At 34.3% G+C, this 26,615-nt stretch overlaps 1 long non-coding RNA gene across 1 annotated transcript in view; it reads left to right on the forward strand.

Moving 5' to 3' along the window:
• The window catches only part of LOC134736955 (uncharacterized), a 34,380-nt gene extending 12,993 nt beyond the window's left edge, over positions 1–21,387 (forward strand). Inside the window, exon 3 of the long non-coding RNA XR_010121459.1 lies at positions 21,309–21,387. This is a non-coding gene — a long non-coding RNA (uncharacterized lncRNA). The remainder of the gene's footprint in view (positions 1–21,308) is intronic.
• Positions 21,388–26,615: the final 5,228 nt, after the last annotated feature.

Here is a 26,615-nt window from a genome sequence, read left to right on the forward strand (position 1 = left end):
GTATTATAATATGATTTAGTATTATCTTAACACTTTAAATCTTATATGAAAACAACATTATAATATGGTATTATAATAACATTATAATGTGGTATTATAATAACATTATAATATAGCATTACAGGTAGGTTTTACTTTGGTTTCTTATTTTGTTTTTCCTTCCTTCTTCTTCACTTTTGGATGATCACTTACTATAATATTACTGTAATGTGGTATTATATTGTAATAATATTATAATATAGTATCATGTAATATTATATCCTAAAGAAATATATATATATATATATATAATCACATATACATATGTAGATGAAATATATAATCTTTATAGTCTCCATAACAAGGCAAAAATAGACTAGGCTTCTTTAGATATATTTTCAAGCAGGGATAAGTTTCATGCCCAGTAAGTAAACAGATTAAATTTTGCTGTAACGAGTTTTCTTATATACCATTGTTCTTCATGTTCTGAAGCAAGCCTTAGCAGCTTCATGCGAACATGACTAAGAAATCCAGTTAACAGCAGTGTCCTCCTGGAGTTCTCTCTTGAAAGTTGATATTCACAGCTACTATTTACTAAACCTCAAAAATAATCATCCAACAGTGAAGAGCAGGAAGCAAAAACAAATGATAGAAAGAACCAAAGTAAAGCCCACCTATCTTTGCTGGGTAAATGGCATTGAGTATTGTGTCTAAGACCTATAGTACAGGGAAAGTGATCAGACTGAAAATAAAGAATTGTGGTTAGACTTTAACATATTGCTAGCCGTTTAAAGAAATGTTAAAGTGCTAGCCATTTAAAGAAATATAATTAAATCAGGCCAACACATTCTAGAAACAAAAGAATAGTTTGTATTTTCTCTACAAAATTACCTTTCAGAAATGTATTTGAGACTTCCAGTGTAGAAAAGATGACATAGACCCATGTTGCTCTTTTTCTGTCTGCTAAGCACAACTATAAATCTTAGAAATGATGAAGAGATAACCAAAGGAGAGCTCTGAAATGTGGTAAGAAGAAGAGAATCTGGTTTGGGATCCCAGGACTGGAGAAACAACAATAGGATATCTTGCATACCACCACCCAACAGAGGAAGACCACCCAGACCTGACCGTTCTTGATTTCTATTTGATCAACAAGAGGCAAGTCAAATAGTCTCATTCCTCCCATGGACCAAATGGGAGTATCTCTAATGACATCAGGAGAGCCTATCAACACTATCAAGAGAAATCAACTAAATGCACCTACAGAAATAAGCAGTCAAGAGAAGCATTTCCTGTCCTCACTAGGCCTGAGAAAGTTCTTTTCTACTTAGGGATACTCAGGCAGGCAAGTAGCACTGGCAAGGGGGACTCAGTCATAACAAGTATCCCATCCCAGGTGCCTCTCTGTCCCTGAGACCCTCATACCCTGCCACAGACAGTGGGGTGGGGGCAGGAAAACAGAACTGCCAAAAATGAAACAGCCATAACAAGCAGCCTGGTCCAGGGAAGCCTCTTTTTCCCCATGGGCCCAAGATCCTTGATATGGTTTGGTTGTGTCCCCTCCCAAATCTCATCTTGAACTGTATTCCCATGATTCCCATGTATTGTGGGAGGGAGCTGGTGGGTGATAATTGAATCATGGAGGCAGTTTCTCCCATACTGTTCTCATGACAGTGAATAAGTCTCATAAGATCTGATGGTTTTAAAAAACGGGAGTTTTCCTGCAAAAGCTCTCTCTCTCTTTGCGGGCTACCATGTATGTAAGACGTGACTTGCTCCTCCTTGCCTTTCACCTTCCACCATGATTGTGAGGCCTCCCCAGCCATGTAGAACTGTAAGTCTAATAAACCTTTCTTTTGTAAATTGGCCAGTCTCGGGTATATCTTTATCGGCAGCATGAAAACAGACTAATACAACCCTCCTCCCCCATCCAAAGATGTCTAGTTGGGGTGGTGGAAACAGTAAAGGAGAATCAGTCATATCTAGTGATTTGGCCTGGGAAGCCTCCTTGTTTTTTGTGGCTTGCAACTCTCCTATACTCCCCAGAGATACTTGGGCAATCAGGGTACACTGGTAAGAGAGATCCCACAATACCACTTCCTCTCAGAGAGACACCTGGAAGCCAGGGCTGGGGAAATTCATCCTCCCTTCCCACACACACACTTTAGTCAACATTAGCAGGGACCAGTGAGAACTGCAGTAGCACAAGAGAAATAAAACAGATCTAAATAATACCATAAAGGCTCTGTAAATTGAATTGCTGCTGGAACTATAGCCTGTAAGAGAAGGCTAATTCACATGATAAACCAAAACAAGGTGACTGTCTACTCAAATAAAAGATATAAACAGAAACCAGAGTCTCCTAACACAATAGACAAAAGGTCCAGCATATATTCAAGAATTACCCTTCATAACAAGAATTAAGAAAATTCACAGCTTGAATGAGAAAAGATAGTCAACTTATAAAAACACTGACAGAAATCACATGTTGGAATTACCTGACAAAGATTTTACAGCAGCCATCATAAAACTGCTTTAACAATCAATTTCAAATTCTCTTGAACCATATAAAATAGAGAATCCCAGCTAAAGAATAGAGATTATAAGAAAAAGCCAAGTTGAATTTTTTAAACTGAAAAATACAATAACAAATTTTAAAAAACTTGTTGGGTGGACTTAATAGAAGAGTGCAGATGACAGGCTACAAGCAGCAGATTTGACAGAACAACAAAATTCATCTATATGAATAACAGGGACAAATGGAATAAAAATAAATGAATAAACAGAGCCCCTGGAATTTGTGGAACATATGAAAAGATCCAACATTATTATCATTGGAATCCTCAAAAGGAAGAGAAAGAAAGCATGAACTTAAGAGTATTTTGAAAAATAATGCCGCAAATCTTCCCAAATTTGACAAAAGACACAAGCCTATAGGTTCAAGAAGCTGATTAAAGTTGGAACAGGGTAATCACAAATGACAAGACACATATTAATTACACTTTCACTAAGTAAAGGTGCACCGACTTCCAGCAACGATGCAGAGCAAAAGCAACTCTCAAACATTGCTGATGGGAATGAGAAACAGCACGGCCATTTTGGAAGACGGTCGGTAGTTTCTTACAAAGCCAAACATATTCTTATTGTATTAGTCAGGGTTCTCTGGAGAATAGAACTAATAGGATGTATATATATATATACACACACACACATATATACACACACAAAAAAACACAAGTGTGTATACACACACACATATATAAATATATATATATAAAGGGGAGTTTATTAAGGAGTATTAACTTCCACAATCACAAGGTCCCATAATAGACCGTCTGCAAGCTGAGGAGCAAGGAAGCCAGTTCGAATTCCAAAGCTGAAGAACTTGGAGTCTTATGTTCGAGGGCAGAAGTCATCCATTGGGGGAGAAAGATGTGGGCTGTGAGGCTAGGCCAGTCTAACCTTTTCACGTTTTTCTGCCTGCTTTATATTCCCTGGCAGCTGATTAGATTGTGCCCACCCAGATTAAGGGTGGGCCTGCCTTTCCCAGTCCACTGACTCAAAGGTTAATCTCTTTTGGCAGCACTGTCACAGGCACACCCAGCATCAATACTTTCCATCCTTCAATCCAATCAAGTTGACATTCAGTATTAACTACCACACTGACCATGTAACCCAGTAACTATACTGGTAGGTATTTACCCAATTGATCACAAATCTTATGTCCACACAAAAATGTGCACATTGATGTTTATAGAAGCTTAATTTATAATCTCCAAAATAATAGAAGCAACCAAGATACTCTTCAATAGTTGAATGGATAAATTGTGCTATTTTTATACAATGGAATATTATTGAACAACAAAAAGAAATGAGCTATCAAAGCCATGAAAAGACATGGGTGGATCTTAAGTGAATATTTCCAAGTAAAAGAAACCAGTCTGTAAAGGCTATATAATCTGTGATTCCAATTACATGACATTCTGGGAAAAGTAAAACCATAGAGTTTTATTCTATAGAGTTTAGTTTAGAAAAGTAAAACTACAGAATTTTACATAAAATGACTGTTAGTTTCCAGGAGCTCAAGGGAAGGAGAGAGGGTTAAATACATGAAACGGGCTGGGCGCGGTGGCTCATGCCTGTAATCCCAGCATTTTGGGAGGCCGAGGTGGGCGGATCACGAGGTCAGGAGATAGAGACCATCCTGGCAAACACGGTGAAACCCCTTCGCTACTAAAAATAATTTAAAAAAAAATTAGCCGGGCGTGGTGGTGGGCGCCTATAGTCCCAGCTACTTGGGAGGCTAAGGCAGGAGAATGCTGTGAACCCTGGAGGCGGAGCTTGCAGTGAGCCCAGATCGCGCCACTACACTCCAGCCTGGGAGACAGAACGAGACTCCATCTCAAAAATAATAAATAAATAAAATAAAATAAATAAATAGATGAAACACAGAGAATTTTTAGGGCAGTGAAACTATTCTGTATATCACAATAGTACTTATATGATACTATGCATTTTTCAAAACCCATAGAACTTTTTATAGCACAAAGAGTGAACCCCAAAGCATGTAATTTGTTTTAAAGCATTTAAGAGGTCAAGAGGAATCCCAAGATGGAATGGAGAACGTGACAAAGAAATTTAACTGTATTCAATGAAACAATCTCAGTAAAGAGGGAGGGGTAAAAGTTGATGACCTGAGTAAATGTGAAATTAGTGGAGTCTCTAAGACTAAAGGCAAAAGGAATTACATATAAATGCCATTGCACTGGTGTTGATAAAATTGTTTCCCACAAGGGTACACAAGAAAAATTTTGTATCACACTCACAAATTTATATATTGAAGGCCTAACCCACAGTATCTCAGAATGTGAATAAATCTGAAGATAGGGCTTTTAAAGAGATAAGTAAGTTTAAATGAAGCTTCTAGGGTAGGCCCTAATTCAATCTGACTGGCGTGATTATAAGAACAAGAAACATGGATATATTTAGAGATAGCAGGGCACCCATGCATAAAAGAAAAATCACCCAAGGAACACAGCAAAAAAGCCACCAGCTGCAAGCCAAGGACAGAGGACTCAGGAGAAACCATACTTGCTGACCTCTTGATCTTGAACATCCAGGCTCCAGAAATGTGAGAAAATACATTTCTGTTGTTTAAGTCATCCTGTCTGTAGTATTTTATTATGGCAGCCCTAGCAAATGAATACAACCACTAATACCTGTATACTTGGAATGAATAATTAAGTAAATGATGGTGGGAGACAGGTTTCTCATCACTGAAGTAGGAGGTTACAGATAGGCAAAGCGAAGAGGCTAGAATGATCCATGTGATATAGAATTGGAAACAACAGTAGGAATGCATGTTTTCTGAATACAGATACAGATATTATATATAGAAATACTTACAGACTTGTATATATGCATGGATTAGTATGTACACAGTATTTCCTCGCTCTGATAGAAGAGATCCCAGAAACATCGATACACCAGAAAAGTTAGAATCAAAGTCTTGGCTGCTAAAGCCATTTTCCAACAACAACAAAAAATAATTCTTGGGAGAAATGACTGCATGACTCATATCAAATTCAACAATATAACAAAGTTGAAAATAAAATATGAAAAAAGAGTCATACTATGCAAATATCAATACAAATGATTTTAAAGAGGTAATTACATTAATCTGAAAAACTAAACTTCAGAGCAAAGAAAATTACCAAGGAAGGTTGCTACATAATGAAAAAAAAAAAAAATCAGCCCACAAAGAAGATCTAATGATTCTAGGTGTGTACATACCAAACGACAGAGTCTCAGAATACATGCATTAAAAACTGTAGGACATAAAGGAAGCAATTGATATATCTATGCTTATAGTTTCAGATTTCAATGATCTCCTCTCGGCAATGTGGTAAATACTTATTTGGAGATATTATTAAATAGGAGTATTTAAAAATATAAAATATATAAGTTTTAAACTTGCTCATGTGTATTTAAAAAAACCTATAGCATGTTTTCACCATCCTGAGATAAAATTAGTCAAGATCCAGACATAAGGACCTAAGTACATGAGTGCCTGCTTAGATGCTTTTGTGAAATTTGAACAAAGGACTGCTCCTCAATCGTCAGGTATTTTACTCTGTTAGGCATGCATGTAATAATGCATGTTCTAGATATTTGCAAATTATAAAATAGGCCATTACTACCAAACAACTTCATTAAATCAAGAAATTATTTTGAGTAAGACACTATTGGAGATTGAGAATCTCCAATTATTAACACTGGATATCCTATAATTTAGATAAAAACTTAAAAAAAATGCAATTCAGTCTTTTAATAGAAGTGAAGAGTGGCTTGACCTAATGTGGCAAAAATAAAATAAAATAAATCACCTAGTCATCAGACAAAAGATTTATATTTATTTACATACTAGGAAACGGAATAGCCTGCCAATAAACATATTGAGAGTGTCATCTGTGTCCAAATGCACGGATTTGTCACTCCCTTAAGTATTTTATAAAAGTAGTGTAGTGGCTCTTTTATTTATTATTTTTATAGTTATTAGTATTATTGATTAAAGATAATATATTGACCTAAGCAGATCAAAGAGGACAAAAAGCACCTTGAAATAAACAATACTTTCTTTGGACTTAAGTGACTTCTGTAGACACTAACTTTGCAAATTATTGATATTGGATGTATGGATTGGTGTCATTATGTATGCTTATTGGATTTTGTTACTGACACTACTGTGTTTTAAGGACACCTCCAGGCACTCAGTAAATACTATTGACTAGCCAAGTAACTGTTCTTCATTTATTCTCCTATTAGGATATACTTAGATCTCATTACTTCTGGGATCTTGTAATACAGTCATCTTCAATTATCCACTGTTCTTTCTGAAAACAAAACCAACTGTAGGCTTACCATGCGTAAATGTAGATACTAAAAGACTTACAGAAGAAAAATAAAGATAGAGCATTCATAGCAAAAATGTCAAAATACTTTTATCACCAAGTTTCTGTAACTAATAAATCAACAGAAAGAAAAGAAATATTTTACTTAGTTCTCCATCACTCTAACAATTTTTATTGTTTTAAATACATTTTAGTAGTTTATTGTTTTTCTTTCCAAAAATCTAACATCATATGTATACTTTTTTTTGGAACCCTCTTGCTTTGGAAAAATTATTGTAAGCTTTAAAGTTAAACAAACGCACACACATTCACAACACACACACACGCACGCACACACACACACACACGCACACAACCAGATTTCCATCTTGACCTATCTCTTTTGTAGAAGATACGGATTCATTACTCTCCTATATTTTAAAAGAACAAATGCTTTACTGCAAACTCACTGCATAATGATATCAACTTTATCGGATTGGGGTGTGATCTCTATATTACAATACCTCATGCTCTGATAATATTCTCTAAACAAACTTAAAAGTACATTCCCCTTATCTTTCCCCAAAGTAGATATTGAATAAATATTTGTTGACCTAGTTTTCTTTCTTTATTCTTAAACATTCACAAGAATCACTCAAATTTGGAAAAAGTTTAATAAGAAAAGTTTACAACTTAAGCTTGCGTGTACAATTAATTAAAGTTGTTTAGAGTCAGATTACAAGTATTAGCTGTGTTTCTTAGTGGAATTTTTAAAAATGTGCAATACTATACAAACGAGCTTTATCTCAAAACTTTAATCAAAAATAGAACTAGAAAAATTTAATATGTTGTCATCCTTCTACATTTTAAATAGTGTAATGGGTCATTTTTGTAAAGGCAAAATTGATGAAATCTACTTAAATTAAAAAGTGTAATCCTAAAGATTTACTAAATCCACTAATCTAGTTTTCCCTCTTAGGAATATTTGGAGTGATCAGAAAGTATCTAACATATTTAAACATAAAATGGTCTTAACTCAGAATATATTGCATATTTATTGGATTCATTTTCATTTACACATAGAGAAACAGATTATTTTAAATAATTGTTATTTCTCACACTAAAACAATTTGAGCTTTAGTGTTTACTTCAATTATTGTCATTTTAACTTTAACTTAGAAAGATAGAGGCTATACTGGTGTTACTACTTCATAAACAGGTTTTAAGAGCTTGGGGTCTGAAGGGATATACTGTTGTGTGGTACATGTAATTCTTACCCCACACTTTCTAACTGCATGGCCTTGGACAAGTTAATGAAACTTCTCTGGGCTTCAATTTTCTCAAGTGAAAATGGGATATGCTAATATTTACCTTATAAGTTTGTTGAATAGATTAAGTTTATTATACTCAAAATAGTTCTTTGAACCTAGTACACGTTAATATTAGCTGAATAAATTAATATATATTAATAAAACTATTAAATATATACACTTTATTGATTATCTCCTATTATGACTTACCATGGTCCAGGCACTGTGACAACAACTATTTTATATACATTATCTCTGTTTCTAGAAAAATTTTTGACAAATAAAATTTATATAAATGTATAGCAAGGGCTCACATCTGTAATCCCAGCACTTAGAGAGGCCAAGGTGAGTGGATCACTTGAGACCAGGAGTTCAAGACCACCTTGGTCAACCTGGTGGAACCTGTCTCTGCTAAAAACACAAAAAATTAGCTGAGTGTGGTGGCATGCAGCCATAGTCCTGGCTGCTTAGGAGGTGAGGCATGAGAATCACTTGAACCGGGAGGCAGAGGTTGCAGTGAGTAAAAATAGCACTACTGCACTCCAGCCTGGGCGACAGAGTGAGACTCTGTCTCATCAAAAAAATTATATAAATATATAGCATACAACATAAATATATAATTATTATGCTGTCATATATATGCATATATACATATACGTGTATATATATATGTAATATTTTAGTGACTAAATTAGAAGTTAGCAAGTGAGTTTATATTTACCTTCTCTATTTTTAGAATATGTATGTTTTCTTTTAAATTTAGCAATGTGTAGGAAAGATAACAAAAATTACTCTCACTGCTACCATTCAGATAGTTATTTCAATATATTTTTTAAAAAAGTAGTAAATTACACATATTTTCAATGCAAATGACAAAAAACAAAATTAAAAACAAAATCCCATCCTCTTTTCCTAAAGCTATTAACCCAAAAACTGTTTTTTGTGTATTCTCCTAGAAAAATCTTACATATATAAAATATTATGTAAAGACACTATATTTTATTATATTACATTTTGTATGTACTGATTTATATCTTGTTTTTCACCTAATTGTATGTATTAATATGTGTCTACATACATGCATCTTTCTTTGTTTTGTGGCTGTATATTCCACATGTTTATACAGTATAGTTTTAAAACATTACAATATGTTGGGCGTGGTGGCTCACGCCTGTAATCTCAGCACTTTGGGAGGGGCCAAGGTGGGTGGATCACGAGGTCAGGAGTTCAAGACCAGCCTGGCCAAGATGGTGAAACCCCATCTCTACTAAAAACACAAAAATTAGCCGGGCATGGTGGCAGGTGCCTGTAATCCCAGCTATTCGTGAGACTGAGGCAAAGAATTGACTGAACCTGGGAAGTGGAGTGAGCTGAGGTCGCGCCACTGCACTCCAGCCTGGGTGACAGAGTGAGACTCCGTCTAAAAAAAAAGAAAAAATTAGAATAATATTGCATGCATACATACCTGGGTACAATTTCAGAATACATTTATTAAACATCTAGCAGAATAGTTGTAGGGCTAAAATTTGTGTTCATTTTCCTTTGCATGTTTGGCAATTTTTGTCTGTTAATTGAAAATTGTGTTTACAATATTGTGCAGAAAATGAATTCTGCGGCATAATGCTTTCCTCTGAAGAGAATTGATTTTTGTTTTACCAGGCAATTACCTTGGCTTGACTCCAAACTCTACTGTGGTTGTCAACAGTTGAAACTCTCCTCTTATTTCAACCATTTCATGTACCTGTTATTTTCATGGGACACCCTGAATTCTTTGGCAGTTAAGTGATCAACTAAAGATTTAGAAGGAATCTATACATAGATTTTGGGGCTTTCAGTTCTTTAGGCCTTATCGGCCTACTGTTTACCACATCACTTTCTAAGCATCTAGAAGCCTTTATTTCAGATCTTCAACCTCTCAACCCAGTAAAATGATGAATTTCAGTTTAAGTTCCAGCTTCCTTTAAGTAAAAACTTCATAATCTTATTTTCTTTCCAAGATATTCTTCTTTCAAGTGTTGAATCTCCTCAATTTTATTAATGGTTTGTCTAGGAGCATAATTTATGTATTTGGAAAGGGCTAGTCTTGTTGACATTTCTTCACCACTATTACCTATTATGGTCCTTTTAGTATGCTAAAAGTTACCAGAACTTCTATTAATAGATTTTGGTTATGAAAAAGACAAAATTTTTAATGTATAGTAACTATTCTTTAAATGATATATTTTAATTATTTATTTTTCTTTTACTTTTATTCTTTTGCTTTGCAAATTCCTGAAAACTGATTCCCCTGAAAATATTTGTCTGGTAATGGCACTTAGAGTTAAAAAATATTCCTAAATTTACTCACCATTTCCCGTCCCTGTTCACATCATTTATTCACTGACTCTGACCCAAGTGGCATTACAAAACAAGAGATAATTTAAAGCCTTGTTAACCAAACTATGGTCCATGGATCATGTTTTTTCTAATTGTAAAAGTCGTATAAAACTCTTTGAGAGAATGGTTTAGAGCTTTCATTTATATGCAATCTTCAAAACTTCAAATAGACAATATACATACAAATGTCTGTTTTACATTTTGAAGCATATAATTATATATAAAACTATGAAGCAAAAAGGATACATTGTAGAAAAATACAACATTTGGCTGAAATTTTTGACATTTTTAGTTAGCTTATAAGCAGTGTAGGCTAAGTTAGGAAATAACATATTTTGCTAGGAAGTAGTGCTAAGGTAGGAAGCATGCCTTTTGCTCCCTACACATACATCACCCTATTATTAACTCATCTTCTGGTTGAATGTAATTTTTTTAATTTCTTGGTTAATTTATGAACCTAAGTACACTCAATAGTGAGTGAGATGTCAAATTCTGTCATAAAAGTCCTCGTTTTGGATACTTCTTACAGTACAGGTGTAGCTTTTACTTATTAATATGACTCTGCAGGAATCATCATTATTTTAATGATCTTTAGAATGTGACAATTTACTCTATAATATATGTGTTATTACAGTTCCCACTAAGCTATCTGCCACATGATTGTCACTTAATAGAATGAAGACAGAGGACACCTGGGGTTTCACACAATAAAATGAGCCTCTTAAATGGTAGATACTGCCTACTGAGGTAAAACCTTGAATATCATGCTTTTAAAGATACAGAATGAGAATACCAAAGTGAGGAGTGATTGAAATGAATGTAGCTGTATTATATTCTCTTCAATTTCTATCTGGACTTATTCAACAATCTTTTTAAATTCTTTTTTGATTTTATTTTTCATCTTTGCTGGGATCTCTCAATTTGTAAAAGCTTAGGTTTTAAGTACCTATGCAAAATTTAGACTTAATCTGTATGAACATGGCAAAGAATTTAAAATGTGTATTGTGATAAAATTCAGTCTGCCCATTACAAAGTGGGAAAATGACTGGAAAGTGGAGAATTAGTATACAGATGTCAAGCTTTATTGCTCTACTGAAAAGACTAATGGTTCAGAACACCCAATCACATGGCATAATTCTTAACCAGTTTGTTCTTTCTCTTCTGATAGTGGCAAATTCCAGATGTCGACCAAAACCTCAAGAATTCATTAGGTTTGAAATAAGAAGGGAGTTGTGGCTTAACTCTTACACTTGTTTAAGTCATCCTTTCTCTGTGTAGATGCAGAAAATATTTTTTTCCTTTTTAGAAAATTAAATATTTCCATTATTACAAAGTAAAACCCCTTATCCATAACACTGTTCTTCCCAGTTCTCCCTCTCCCATCCCCATTTCCTGACAACTGCCAATCTATATGTTGTCCCTATGGATTTATCTACATTCTTTTAAAAAGAATTCTTTTAAAAAGATATTCTTTTAAAAAGAGTGATACAATACATGAGCTTTTGTGTCTGGCTTCTTTCACTTAGTATAATGTTTTAGAGGTTTAGTCACTTTGTTATATGTATCACTACTTCTTTTTTTGGCTAAGTAATACACACATACACACACACACACACACACACACACACACACACACACATTCAATTGTCCCTGGGTATCTCTTGGTATCTGCAGGAGATTCGTTTCCTGAGAATACCAAAACCTACAGATGAACAAGTCCCTTATATAAAATGACATAGCATTTGCATATAACCTATGTATATCCTCTCTTACACTTTGAATCATCTCTAGATTACTTATAATATCTAATGTAATGCCTACAGCAGCATTTCACTTGCATAGATTCAGTATGTTACTTGTTGCGCAGCAAATTCAAGATCTGCTTTTTGGAAACTTTGTAGAACTTTTTTCCCCAAATATTTATAATTTGCTGTTGGTTAAATCCATGCATGTGGAACCCATGGATATGGAAGGCTGACTGTATATTTGTATTTATGATTTGTTAATTCATTCATCCACTGCTGGACATTCGGGCCTTTTGTACTTTTCAGCTATTATGAATAGCACTGACGGAAACTTTGGGTATTTCCATCAGCAGTGTACAAGGGTTCCAGTATTCCACATTCTTGCTAACACACTTCCTTTTTTGTATTATAATAATTCTAGTGGATTTGAAGTAATTCCTTGTGATTTTGATATGCATTTCTCTAGTGACTAATGTCAAGCCCCTTTTATGTGCTTGCTTATATCTTTTTTGAAGGAATGTCTATTTAAGAACTTCGCCCATTTAAAATTTTTTTTTGTTTTGTTGTTATTGACTAGTAACAGTTCTTTAATACATTCTGAATAGTAGGCCTTTATCAGTTGTATGATTTCCAAATGTGTTATTTCATTCTGTAGTTATCTTTTTAGTTTATTGAAAATGTCATTTAAGCACAAATTTTTTTTTCTTTTAATGAAGCCAAATTTAGCTGTTTTTGTTCTTTAATATTCATGCTTTTAGGTGTCATATCTAGGAATGCATTACTAAATCCAAGCTCATGAAGATTTACCCCTATGTCTTCTTCTAAGAGTTGCATGATTTTAGCTCTTACATTCAAGTTACTGATCTATTGTGAGTTAATTTTTAAATATGGAGACAGATGGGAATCCATCTACATTCTTTTGCATGCAGATATTTGGTCCCAGCACGATTTGTTCAAGAAACTATTTTTCTCCCTATTGAATGGTCTTATAGCATCAAGGGAATGTCAGCCTGAAGGAAATAGTTAGGCAGTGTTCCCTCATGTTTGATTTTTAAAAAGAGTTTGAGAAAAACTGGGGCTAATTTAAAAAATATTTGGTATGATTCATCAGTAAAGCCATCTAGTCCTGGATGTTTCTTCATTGGGGGCTATTGATTGCTGATTTAATCTCTTTACATGTTATAGGACTGTTGAAATTTTATATTTTTCTTGAGTCAGTTTAGGTAATTTTGTTTTCCTAGAAATTTGTGCATTTCATCTATGTTATCTGATTTGTTGGCTAATATTTGCTCATATAATTATTTTAAAATCTGTTTTTGTTTCTGTAAGTTGGTAGTAATCTTGCCACTTTATTTGTATTGCTAGTAGACCTACCCTAGGTGAAATGCTACATAGAGCCCTTCAGCCTAAATTAAGTGCCACTGATGGTAACTTGAAGACTTGTAAAGTGTAAAGGAATAATGGTCATTGGTAAAGATAATTTCAGAGGTAAATATAAAAATTAGTATGTGTTTTAAAGTTGTAACTCTACTTTTTATTTCCTATGTGATTTAAAAGACAGATGCATAAAAAGTTATAAATATATGTTATTGGTCACACAATGTATAAAGATGTAGTTTACAACAACAACAACATAAAGATAGAAGGGACAGAACTGAACAGGAGGAGAGTTTTTTATGTTATTGAAGCTAAGTTGGTATCAATCCAAACTAGATCGTTATAAATTTAGGATGTTAATTGTAATCTCTATGGTAACCAAGAAAATATCTTTTAAAAATTCATAAAAAGATATGAAAAGAGACTCAAAACAGTGCACTACAAAACAACAACAACTAAACACAAGAGATAATAGTAATGGAGGAAATGGAAGACCAAAAAATGATGCAGGACATTAAGAAAATGGTAAAATGGCATAAGTAAGTTATTTCTTAGCACTAAGTACTGTTATTAAGTATAAAAGAATTGAACACTGCAAGCAAAAGGGAGAGATGGGCAGAATGGATAAAAACACATGATATAACCATATCCTACTCATCTTAGATCCAAATACACAAGTAAGTTAAAAATGAAAGAAGGGAAAAAGATAATCATGTAGATAGTAACTAAAAGAGATATTGATGGCTATACTAATACAGACAAAATATACTTTAAGCCAAAAAAATTATTAGAGGCAAAGAAGGACATACAATGTGATAAAAATGTTAACAACCATCAAGAAGATATAATAATTATAAACATATACACACCAAACAACAGAGTCCCCAATGTAGCAGACATTAACAAACCTCAGTAGGGAACTAGCTCTACAGTAATGAAGACTTCAATACCCCACTTTCAATAATGGATTAAATATGTAGATAAAAGTTAATAAGAAAATATAGGACTTGATGAATACTATGAACCAACTATATCTAATAGAAATAAATAGAATTATTTACTCAATAAAAGTAAAATGTGCCAACTTTATGTACGCATAAACTGCACACAGAATTTTCTCCATAGTAGACCCCTTGTTAGACCATAAAGCCAGTCTCAATAAAATTGAAAAGACTGAAATTATACCAAGTATCTTTTGTGATCATGAAACTAAAACAAATGAACCTAGAAATGTTTACAAAGACAAGGAAAACTGTAAAATTCACCTATATGTGAAAACTAAGAACCACACTTGTAAAAAACTAAAGGGTCTCTTGAAGGAAAGTAAGAGCTCAGACTCTTAGAGCCAGCTGTGGCTTCGGACCCAAGGCCTGACCTAGGCTGCTATCCTAATATTGTAGGAGGGGCCTCTCTTCCAAGCCCCACCCTAAGGGTTAGTCCTTGGCCAAATCTTTTGCCGTCTGGGCCCAGCCAGGCTTTTCTGACTAAATAAGCAATAAGAGGCTCTAAGCTGACTGAGTTGCAAGGACCCTTCCTGCTCTCCCTTGGATCTCCATGTTTTTCCAGGTGGAGAAAGAGCATATGCCACCCCCTTTCCTAACAGGCTTGTCCAAGTGCTTGGTGTGGAACCCATGACCAAAGCCCAGGATGGCTTGTTGGGAGTGTCCCTGCTGCACCTGCATGAAGCCCCTGCTTTCTAGGCCTCACTCCCATCAGAACCCTGCCTGCCCACCTGCAACTCCCCCACAGCAATGCCATTCCCACTTGCCCCAGAGAAGCTACTCAGCCAAACCAAGCCAGGGTCCATTCATGTGAACCAGAGCCAGCCTAGCCATTACTTGCTGTCGGGTTTCCAGTTTCACCGTGTGTTAGGGTGAGGGATGATAGTAAATTTGCTCCTCAAAGGAATCAGACCAGACTCAATTTTGGAGGGCAAGACAGAGAGGTGGCCACTTCATCCCAGACTCTGTTCTAGGGCTTCCCACCATCAGCCCTTCCCACTTGAGACTGGTCTTTGGGAGGCAATAGGCCACCATGCCTGGTCAGCACCAATTCAAGCCATGCCAGGAATCTGCCTACCTGCCAGGTTCAGTTCCTTTAAGATGCCTCTTCAGGGACACAGTGTGTCTCTCTGATTGGGCTTCTAGATCAAAAGCCTGATGTTTGTGTCCCTCTCATAGGAGGAGCTCTGGACCAGGACCGGTTTGGAAAAGGGTCAGGTAAGGGTTTCCACTTTGCACATTGTAGAGGGGACACTCTGTAGGCCCATGGGTCCTTTACTAGAGAGGTTGAGTGAATTTGCCTTCAGTTAGCCTGGGACCTTCTGTTTAGCTTCCTCCTGCCTCTCAAAGATTTTAAGCATTTTGTAAATGTATAAACTCACCTCTGGTTACAGTGACCCAGATGCTGCTTTGTGACAAAAGCATGGGAAATGTCAAGGCAGTCTTTCCCTGGGAAATGGATGCTATTCTATTCTGCTGCCCCTACCTGTTCCTGAGGCCTCATTTAGAAAGAAAATCCCCTCAGAAGGCTCTCTGGCACCCGGTGTCCTAGCCAGGCCAAGTATATGAGAAAGGTAAGTCCATTTTCCCCTTCAGGTCCTCAGTGGATTGCTTAACCACTGCTGTCCCTCGGTCCCTTTTTCCTAAACAGGGGTTTAGTTCTATCTTTTTGTCCTTTTTTCTAAATGCTGGTAAATATTTACATTCAGCCAGGGAAGAGGAGGCCAGAGGTCGGGCCAGCTGCCCCGTTCTTTTAACGTTGTAGGGCCTGCCCCTGGAGCGGACCCTCCTCTTTGGGCCTTGTGAGCTTTTTTGCTTATCATGTTCCATTTCGAGCCGCTTTCCCCCTTCAAGATGCCGCTTGGAGGGTAGGGGATCTGCTTCCCACTGTGACTGGGCTATGGGATTCTGACTACCTTGCTTACAGATTCATGGTTTGATAAATCTGTTGTACTCAAAAACTTGAAATGCAGGATGCCATTAAGTGTCTGTTATATTTTTGGAATATTTGTGTTACTTACAATTAATTAATAAAAGGGGATTTAAAAAAACTAAAGGGTCAAAAAGGAAATCACAAATGAAATTTGAAAATATTTAGAGAATAAAAATAATAACATACCAAAACTTAGAGGATCCAGTGAACATAGTGCTCAGAAGGAAATGTATAGCAGTAAATGCACGCATTAAAAAAGACAAAATATCTCTACCAAATAGCCTAGCTTTACATCTTAAGGAATTAGTAAAAGATAAGCAATTTAAACCTACCAGAAGGAAGGAAATAGTAGAGAATAGAGTGAAGATAAATGAAAAAGAATAGAAAAACAATAGAATCAATGAAACCAAAAGCTGTTTCTTTAAAAAGATCAATAATATTGACAAAACTTTACCTAGTTTGACAAAGAGAGAGAGACAGAGAGAAATAAGACACACAAAATCATTAATGTTCTAGGCTACATTTTTATAGGTGACAGACATATGAAAAGAAATATAAGGAAGAATTCATCCTGGTTTATTTTTTGTTCTATCATTCTACTTTATTATCTTAAACTTTGATATTTAGCAATCATACTTTAAAGACTTTAAAGTGTTTCTGAAATGTTAATGAAAATGTGCCCATTTAAAGAAGAAATTAATATTCCTTTTTTACTTTATTTATATATACAGAAGGAAAAGCCCATATAATACAAATGCTTACACGACTTACCACAATGTTGTTTCAATCATGTGAAATCTTCTGGTTTCTTCCGTAAGATTTAAAGAATGAACTTCTATAAGAGGAGTTTACAAAGTACCCCAGTTCTTATTCTGATTGAGTTTCTTTCCTCCTTTGTATTATATATGCTACAAGGGTGCAAAACTTAAGGCAAGAAAATAGCTTACCTGTTGACAAGGAATCAGCAGGCTTGAATCTATTAATTCTTTAAGGGTCGTTCATACATGTTTCCATTTTTGTGTGTGGTTGTTGGCGACACACTCAACAGAGTCGACCAATTAAAAGCAGCTGAAAAAGAAATGGAAGAACAATGTGGGCTCTTCCCTATAATAATTTACCTTTATTTGTTCTCTATTCAAAATCTTGTTTACATAGTCTTGTTTAAATAATCTAAAGTACATATATTCTGAGCAAAATTAGAAATTAAATTACTATTCTAAGAGTCCAGGACAAGTTTGACAAATATGATGACAATGTATTTAGAAAAAAGTAATCCCCAGAACTCAATATCTAAAAGATTAATCATAAAACTTATCAAATGTTTATTTGATATTCTTTATTCAACTATCTACAGCTTTTTCACTACAGAAGAATCAATATTATTCTTTAACATTTTCAAAATATTGTAAATGTTTATTGAATAATTATGTTCTAAAATGTTTTTGTATTATAGTTATGGTTTCTACTAGTTAAAATCAGATTCGTTTTTCAAAATGCAGGTAATGTAAATTTTTCATGACTTGAAATAGTTATCATTGTATTTATGGGACATACAATAGAGAGAGTAGACGTACAACATTGTGCACTGTCAGTGCTATCAAAAGATATGATTTAATGTGGGAATTGCTACCCATGTTTTAAATCTCAAAGTAGGAATTTTTAACTGAACAACCCTAATAATCCCAAATATTCTAAAGCTCTATAATCTCTAAAGCCCTGTTGAATTAATTCTTTTTTGTACCTGAATGATTTCTCAGAGTAAGAAGTTCAAATTATGGTGTGTAAAGTAGGGCTGCTATTATTTGTCTCAAAAAATCTCTACTCAGGCAGTTGCAAAATGAACATTTGAAAAATGGCTGATTTCAATTTGAGTTCTGAGATCTCTCAAGATCCTGTTTCACCCAATGTATAGTAAGAATATTATCTGTCTTCCAGAATTGGTCAGAAAGGAAAGTAAGATAAAGAATATTAAAGTGCTTTGTATGCTATAATGCACTGTGCCCGTGGACATCATGCTTAAGGGAGATTCTGAAATTTGATGCACAAGTTGTTCTTTGTGATTTTATAGAAATGAATCACATGCTTTCAGCCTTCATATTTCCTAATTGAGAAGCTCTGCTTTTTTAGATTTCCCTTTCAGAAATTTCAGTCAAACCAAGATTTATTAGTGCTCACTATCTGTTGTGCACTTCACTGGCAGTTTATAATACAGAGAGGAAGATAACAGGATTTCTTCTTTACTTCCTTTCTAACCAATTTTTGTCACTTATTCAGTGCTTCTAAAATTGGTCAACCAATATTCCTCTCTTGGGTGAAGATTGTGAATGTGAGCGTGAGGGAGAAACACTGGGAGCAGGCATAGCCCAGTTTGAGGAGAGCATAAATAGTCCATCTCTCATCATCCTTCAAAAGAGCAATGAATAGAACTGCCCACATTATTTTAAATGTGATTGTCCATTTTAAGAAAAGGGCTTTTTTTTTCTAAATATTTTGTCCAATAGTCTTCCTTCGGGCTTTTCCATATTATTGTATCTTTCTTTTTTTGCTTCCAGAAATACAATGAACAAAATTCAGCTCAAATTAATTAGCTTTCCACTTTTACCTGTTAGCCTAGACAAGTTAATAAACTAACATACTAATAGGAAAGCATGGGAAATAAAAATATCAGTAAATAAAAATTGAGTGGATAGAATTTTTTTTTCAGAATATGAGCACAGCACTATAACTCCCCACACCTCACATCCATTCCAAGAGAAACTGTTTTCACTATTTACCTCCTAGCATTTTATTGCCTTTTTGTCTACATAGACGTGCTGCCAAGATATCATCCTCTGTAGTGACCAAAAGGATCTGTCTGTCCTCTTACGAATATAGTGAAACTAAAAATGGTGTATGGATCAGACATCTATTCCACATGTCTGCATTTATAACTGTATAGAGCCTCACCAGCAATGCAGACTTTATGATCATGCATACTTGAAGACTGTTATACGTAAATGATTATTTTATCTTCTACTGAAAAGCTTAGATGATCTCACATTTTGAATAGTGGTTTGAAAAGAAGATGATCTAACTCAATTGGAAATCCACATTAGCGGTGAACTACTGTCTCATAATTTACCACAAGCACTAAGAATATGCTATGTATATGAAAGCACTGGCAAGAACACTTCCCGTTTTGCAGTTCCTGAAGTTATTTTAGCTCAGTTGAGGAAGAGCCGGATCTCTGTAGCATGGCTCTGCCACATAGATTCTCCCAGGGGTTTGTTCTATCCCTTTACATTCTCTTACCCTTTAGAGGTATGAGCATAGAAACAGACTGGGAAATAAAAGTAAATATTAAATTTAACCTCCTATCTGTGACTAGATAGATAAATCTATCCAAACAATGAGTTAATTAAGAACTTTGTTATCTCAACACCTGTATTTGCTCATTAAAACTGTTAGCAAACCTCACCAGGGTAAAAATACAACAGAAAGGAAACATGCAACTTCATGGAATGCTCACACTTTTTGATGCCTTTTTTTATTTGTATTTGTTGCCTTGATATCCAACTTTAAATTGCTAAAGCCATTCTTTCCTAGGCAAAATCATTTTTAAAAGAAAAAGATAAGACTATAAAATCAGTAACTCCAAATTGAATGAGTAGTTTGAGAGCACAAGTCAAGATTGCAAACATCAAATGCACCATTTGAAGTAGAATAAATTTAGGTCATGTCATTCTTTTCCTCTCCCATTTCCAAGGATAGGTCACTAGCTCCTGAACCTCTGCAAAGAGTTTGCTCATTTACTTTACCCAAACTAAAATAAATCAAGGAAGGATACAGCTGCAAATAGATATGAAATGGAGATCACATACATTTTGATAGAAATCAATTTAAAATTTACCAGGAACATGCTTTTCAATAATATATGACCTGATACAAAGCACCTTCATGTTATTAACAAATTTGGATATATTAGAGAAATTCAATATTATTAAATACTCATTAACAAATCCTGATCTTTTGTCAGGAATTTTTGCTGAAATTCCTCCTACCTGCCTAATCACCAGGTGGCAGTGTAGTAGCACTCATCCATATCTGTCTTTGAAAAGCTTCAATAAAGTGGCATTACAATGAGATTTTCACATAGCATAGGTAGAAGTGTTTGGGTTTTGAATTTTTTTAAGTGTTACTCTCCCCCAGTATTAAAATAGCCTTGCATACATTTTCATAAATTCCCTTTTGCTTTGAGTACTATGTAGATAGTTATTTCCTCCAATTTTTTAAGCTAGAAAAACTGAATATATATATATAACCTCACGGTTCTTTGTTGTCTTAGTTTTAAATAGGAATCTTTTCTACATCATAATAAGAAGCACATTATGTATTTTTTTCAACCAGCTCTTTTCAACAATTGGATTACGGCTGGGTTTCCCAAAGCTTCAACAGAAGCATATGCCAGCCGACTACAAACCTCAAAGACAAGAATCCTGACATTTCATTTTTCCTTATCTAAACTTCCCCAGCTGTCATTATGCCATCTGAGACGAGTTTTCGGTCTACAGTTCTATTCACTCTATCAATTTCTTTGTATTTGCACAATGTTCATTCAGCACTTTAGCCAGGACAAGAGAACCAATTTCAACATTTGGTTTCAGATACCCAGGGTTTATTATGTGCTTAAAGTATGTCTGGATTCTTCTTTTTTGCAGATGGAAATTCAAAGATCCAGGTCATGTCGTCTGATCCAATGCCAACTAGTGAGTATCGGACATAACTTCAAACCCGCAGCATCTATGTTTACTCTCTATTGGAATTTAATGTCATATTATCCCCAAATACTTCTTGCTGTGTCAGAAATAAGGTATTTGGGAATGTCCCCTAAACCCACTATATAATCTTTTCCAATATTAGAGTCAGTAGAAATTCTCTGTTTTTGAGCTGCAGGTGTTAATTGGGAGGCAGAAGAAAGTGACTTTTACTGCAAGAACTGGGATTAAACTGCAGTTACATTTCTTGAAAAGCTGACTACACAAAACCTGGCTAAAAACAACAACAACCTAAAGGAGACACTCTATGACCCGATGAATGGCTGGAGGTCTTAGCAGGCTAAATTAAAAAATACTTGGAATTTTATTTGGAAAACCTTCCTTCTGTAGCGAGTCCACCTCCATGTGCTTGATGCAGTTGACACTTATTACCCTGCAGAAGATTATACAGCCTGACTCAGCCAATCTAGAAAATAAAATCATCACGATCCATATTTGGTGGTATAGTAACTATTAAGTTGATATGGGAACATTTTGCAAAACATCTTAAAATTAAGCTAAAATGAAAGTGGCTAGAAATTAGGATTGTAAGATTTTTCATTTCAGTTCAGTTTCCACAGCAATGTTTGGTTGAGCTAAAATTTTAAATATGTTAGGAACAAGCCTCTGCTGTACATCATTATGTTCAAAGTTCTCTGTAGCTCCAATTGTGAAAACAAATGGATGAATAGGTATACATTTTAAAAACATGTCTTTGGGATAAAAAGCCATTTTGAGTTCTTGGTTTTCAGGATGTTCTTTCTGGTATTCTTAAAATAAATGCTTCTATAGTATTATAAAGATAATTTCATTAACCTGCTAAAATGGGAATGTATTTATAGCTACAAGGTGAAAAGTATTATGAATAATAATTTCAAGATGACATATATTAAATAATTCAATTATTATTGATAATAAGATTTTATATGAGTGTGTTTTTATTTTCTATTTTAGTTATAGGTGAATCATAATATTCTTCTAAAAATGGTCTTTATCAAAATTATTTTAAAATGTTTCATTAGATAATAAGTAATGCCATTACATGGATTTTTCTCTTACTTTTTAATATAAATTAACCAATCAGCATTTCTAGATATCTCATAATTTGATAACTAGAAAGGTCTTTGGAGATACCTCAGAAAAAAATATTTATTATATAAATGAAGAAATTAAGACCCAGTGAGGTTAAGTGACATCTAAAAGGATACCAAAAAAATCAATGGCTAAATAGGGCCAGAACTCAAATCTCCTAAGTACAAATGCCTTCTGTATAAGTTTTCTCTCTCTCTTTTTTTTTTTTTTGGTAACACCTTATGTTTAATTCCATTCATATTTTATATTTTATATGTATAATTTCTAGTGAACTCACTGCATATCACTGTGTAAAATTTAAGGCACACATTTTTCTTAATATTTTCTTAAGAAAATTTATCATTCTTGACCATTCCTGAGAGCAAAATAATTGGCTAGAATAACAAATGAGACAAGCAAGCCTACGTTCAAATCCTAACCATGATTGTAACTAACTATGGACAAATTATTTAACCTCTCTGAGCTTTAGTTATCTCACTTATAAAATGGAAATATGACTTCATCCAGGCCTGTGGTAAAAATTAAACGAAATAACACATCTATATGTCTGCATTTAGTTATAATAATAGGAATAATAACAATTATTATTATTGTGAATATGTAATAAAGTTTCAGTTGACTTGTACTGGGTTAAAATGACACTATAATCTTAACTTTTTCAAAACAAAAATTCTGATTGTAATCCAGTAGTTGGGTAGCTCTACCTTTCAGTTGACTTACATACAATCTATAGGCATACATTTCTTTAAGTGAAGATTTATAAATCATTATTTGCCCCATGAATTAAGAGATAATGCTGCCGTTCAGTACCTGAGACCAACAGAAGTTGAAAGACGCTAAGAGTCACATAGCAAATCAGTGGTCGAGTTTGATCAAGAACTTCAATCTTTTTGCCTCTGATATAAATGGTTTTGATACTTCTCTATACTATCAATGGTTTTCAGCCTGTTCTTAGAGAAATCCTAGTAATTTCTGAGGTATCCCAGGGCCAGAGAATGGAGACCGAAAAGCTGCCAGAAGGTGGCTGAAATGACAAGATTCTGAGTGCCCTCTCTGCTTGTCAGCTAGAGCAGCTCTTCTTTTATTGATCATTTGTATTAAGATCTTGCATAATATATATGGATTCTTCAATTTTACAAAAGTTTACCATACTTATTTTCTTGTAGTATTAACATTTGAAACATAAGCACAGAAAATTTTGATACTGAAACAGGCACTGGAAAGAAAATTAGAACAAAAAAGAAGAACAAACCTATTTATATGTTTAATGTTTAATTTATGATTAAAAATAAATTTAAGAACTGCCTTTCAATAACCTAATGATCTTAGCATAAATATAAATAAAATTATTCGTATATGAAAATATGACTTTCATAAACATAATGTGCTAGATATTTCTAACAGAAAAGAGAAGGCAATTTCTTACTAACTTGTAATGTTTGAGCTGACATTAGAAAGTCCTTTGAAAAGAATACAAGAGTTTAAGTATCAATAAAAAATCCACAATTGATTATATCTTTGTAAATCACTGAGAAAACATTCTGTATATTACAGATTTATTATTCCAACAGAAAAAAGAGCAGAACTATATGTTCCATGAAGGGCATAAACATACAAACTTTGAAAAGATAATGTGCATGGATAAATGGATGGATTGATTGATAGGTTAAAATATTCAAATTGATCAGATAAATTGTATAAACTTCTTAATACAAGAGTTTTCATTATTTCATAAAAATGTTCTTGGTGGTGTTGTAGTCTTATCCAAAAGATGTCTTTGATTACTAAAATTATAAAATCCTATTACATCATATTTTTCTTTAGAAATATGTGAGGGTCCTGAAGAGACAAACGTCAGTCTATCAGTTTATTATCAGTTTGGGTCTCAGTTTATTTTCATTTATATTAAACAATTCTGGAAAAAAATAAATTGTATATTTATGTGTTCAATTATAAGTGGGTAGTGTCATTGAGAAACAGTTTATCAAGAATACCCAAATATTCCAATATAATCTCAATTACTTCTGTACAAATTTGTTGTCATCCAAAGGATGTCAGAAAGTGACACAGAGCATGCTGGGAATGTAATCATTATCTCTTCATCACTATGTACTTCTGCTTTTTACATTTTGCATGTTTTAATTTAGAGAGAAAGCTGTAGCTCTTTCCCTGAAATTAAAAATGTGTTTGGGTGAGAAAATAGAAAAATATGTTTAGAGATCATAATTTCTCTCTCTCTCTCTCTCTCTCTCTCTGTGTGTGTGTGTGTTATACACAGTAAGAGTTATCATAGGAATGAAATGTTATAAAGTATAAGGTTTAGCCAATTTTTTGTCCTTCAGAAAGACAGAATCCAAGAAAGATATAATTTTCAAATATTTTAATGAGTGTGTTGGCATTACTTTGAGAAGCATTTATCTTCTGGGTGATATAATATAAATATGTTTAATTCTGGCTAGTTATCCTAATACTGTTTGGTAACTAGCAGTTAGGTGGCCTTACTAACAGCAGTTGTCTACAAGTTTCAGAAGAGATAATACTATGGTCACTTGTGGGACTGTGTAAGAGGAGAGAAAAAGAGTCAACAATTGCACTGAATCAAATAGGTAGCTTAATAGCAGGTATTCCAAACAACGTAGCATGAAAATGTGAAAAGACACTGATGGAAATGCAAAGCGTTCTTAGACTATGAGTGAAATTTAGAATTGTTCTTTTTACCTGCAAAATCAAATGGATTTTCTACACAGTGAGATGCTATCACTACTGGTTTTAGTAATTGTCATTACCCTGCCCGAAGCAATGATGGCAACACAATAGAACTTATGTTGCCAAGGTATGGCTTAGAACTTCACATATACACCTGAAACCATTGATTCCAGCTACTGAGAGAAACACCATTATTGTGGTACCATAATCTTACCTAGAAGTATTTTTTAACATTCCCCAATATCTACTTCTTCCTTCATTTTCCATCAATTACAAGTTCAATTAATTTTACTTTTCTATATCTATCAATCCTATTAATCTACATTCATCTGTAGAGATATTATCTTAGTTCAAGTTATCGTTATGTCTTCAAAATCATAGAAGGCCTTGGAAGATCTGAACTCAGTCTACTTGTCCATGCAGAGGTATTCTCACCTGCATCCTCAGCCTTCTTTGTGTATCCCAATTAGTTCAGATCCCACAGGTATATGTTGTAATAGCACTCTACATTACTTCATATCTAAGGACGAATTACTTGTGTGTTATTTAACATATCATCCCCAACAGAATGCAGCTCACTGTATGCAGGGACAATGTCTGCCTTGTTCACTTCATCATCTTGAGTAGATTCACATAGTACATGCTCCAGAAATAATTGTTTATCCAATGAATGGATGATGTCTTTATAAAGAGGATAGTTCTATGGAAGTATATTATAGATATGAACTTGGGAACATAAAAGCTAGAAATTAATTTCTCATTTACTGAACACCTCCTAGAAATAGAATTTATTTTTAGACAACATGAGAGGTTCAGGGTAAAAAAATATATAATCTTTCTTCACATTAATGGTTAGTATACAAAATTACTGTGTTCCAATAGCTTAGAGAAGGTTAATGTTATTTCCAAGGTTCATATTTTAGTTTCTTAATTTCTTATCAGTTTCTTCATTAACAAAAGGCAGAGAATGACTGCTTAGTAAAAATGTTCTGATGACTAAGTGAAGTTATATATGAAAAGAACCAGACTGATAATAGATATTCAGTAACTGTTCATTCTCTACTGTATCAGAATTACTTAACCAGGCCAGGTGTGGTGGCTCGTGCCTGTAATCCCAGCACTTTGGGAGGCCGAGGCAGATGGATTACTTGAGGTCAGGAGTTCAAAACCACCCTGGCCAACATGGTGAAACCCCGTCCCTACTAAAAATACAAAAAATTAGCCAGGCATGGTGGTGTGTGACTGTAATCCCAGCTACTCGGGAGGCTGAGGCAGGAGAATTGCTTGAATCTGGGAGGTGGAGGTTGTAGGGAGCCAAGATCACGCCACTGTACTCCAATCTTGGTGACAGAGTGAGACTCCAACTCAAAAAAAAAAAATTACTTAACCAAATTTGGCACATTCCCCCTTTAA

Source organism: Symphalangus syndactylus, chromosome 6, assembly GCF_028878055.3.
Source record: "Symphalangus syndactylus isolate Jambi chromosome 6, NHGRI_mSymSyn1-v2.1_pri, whole genome shotgun sequence".
NCBI classification, from domain to species: Eukaryota; Metazoa; Chordata; class Mammalia; order Primates; family Hylobatidae; genus Symphalangus; species Symphalangus syndactylus.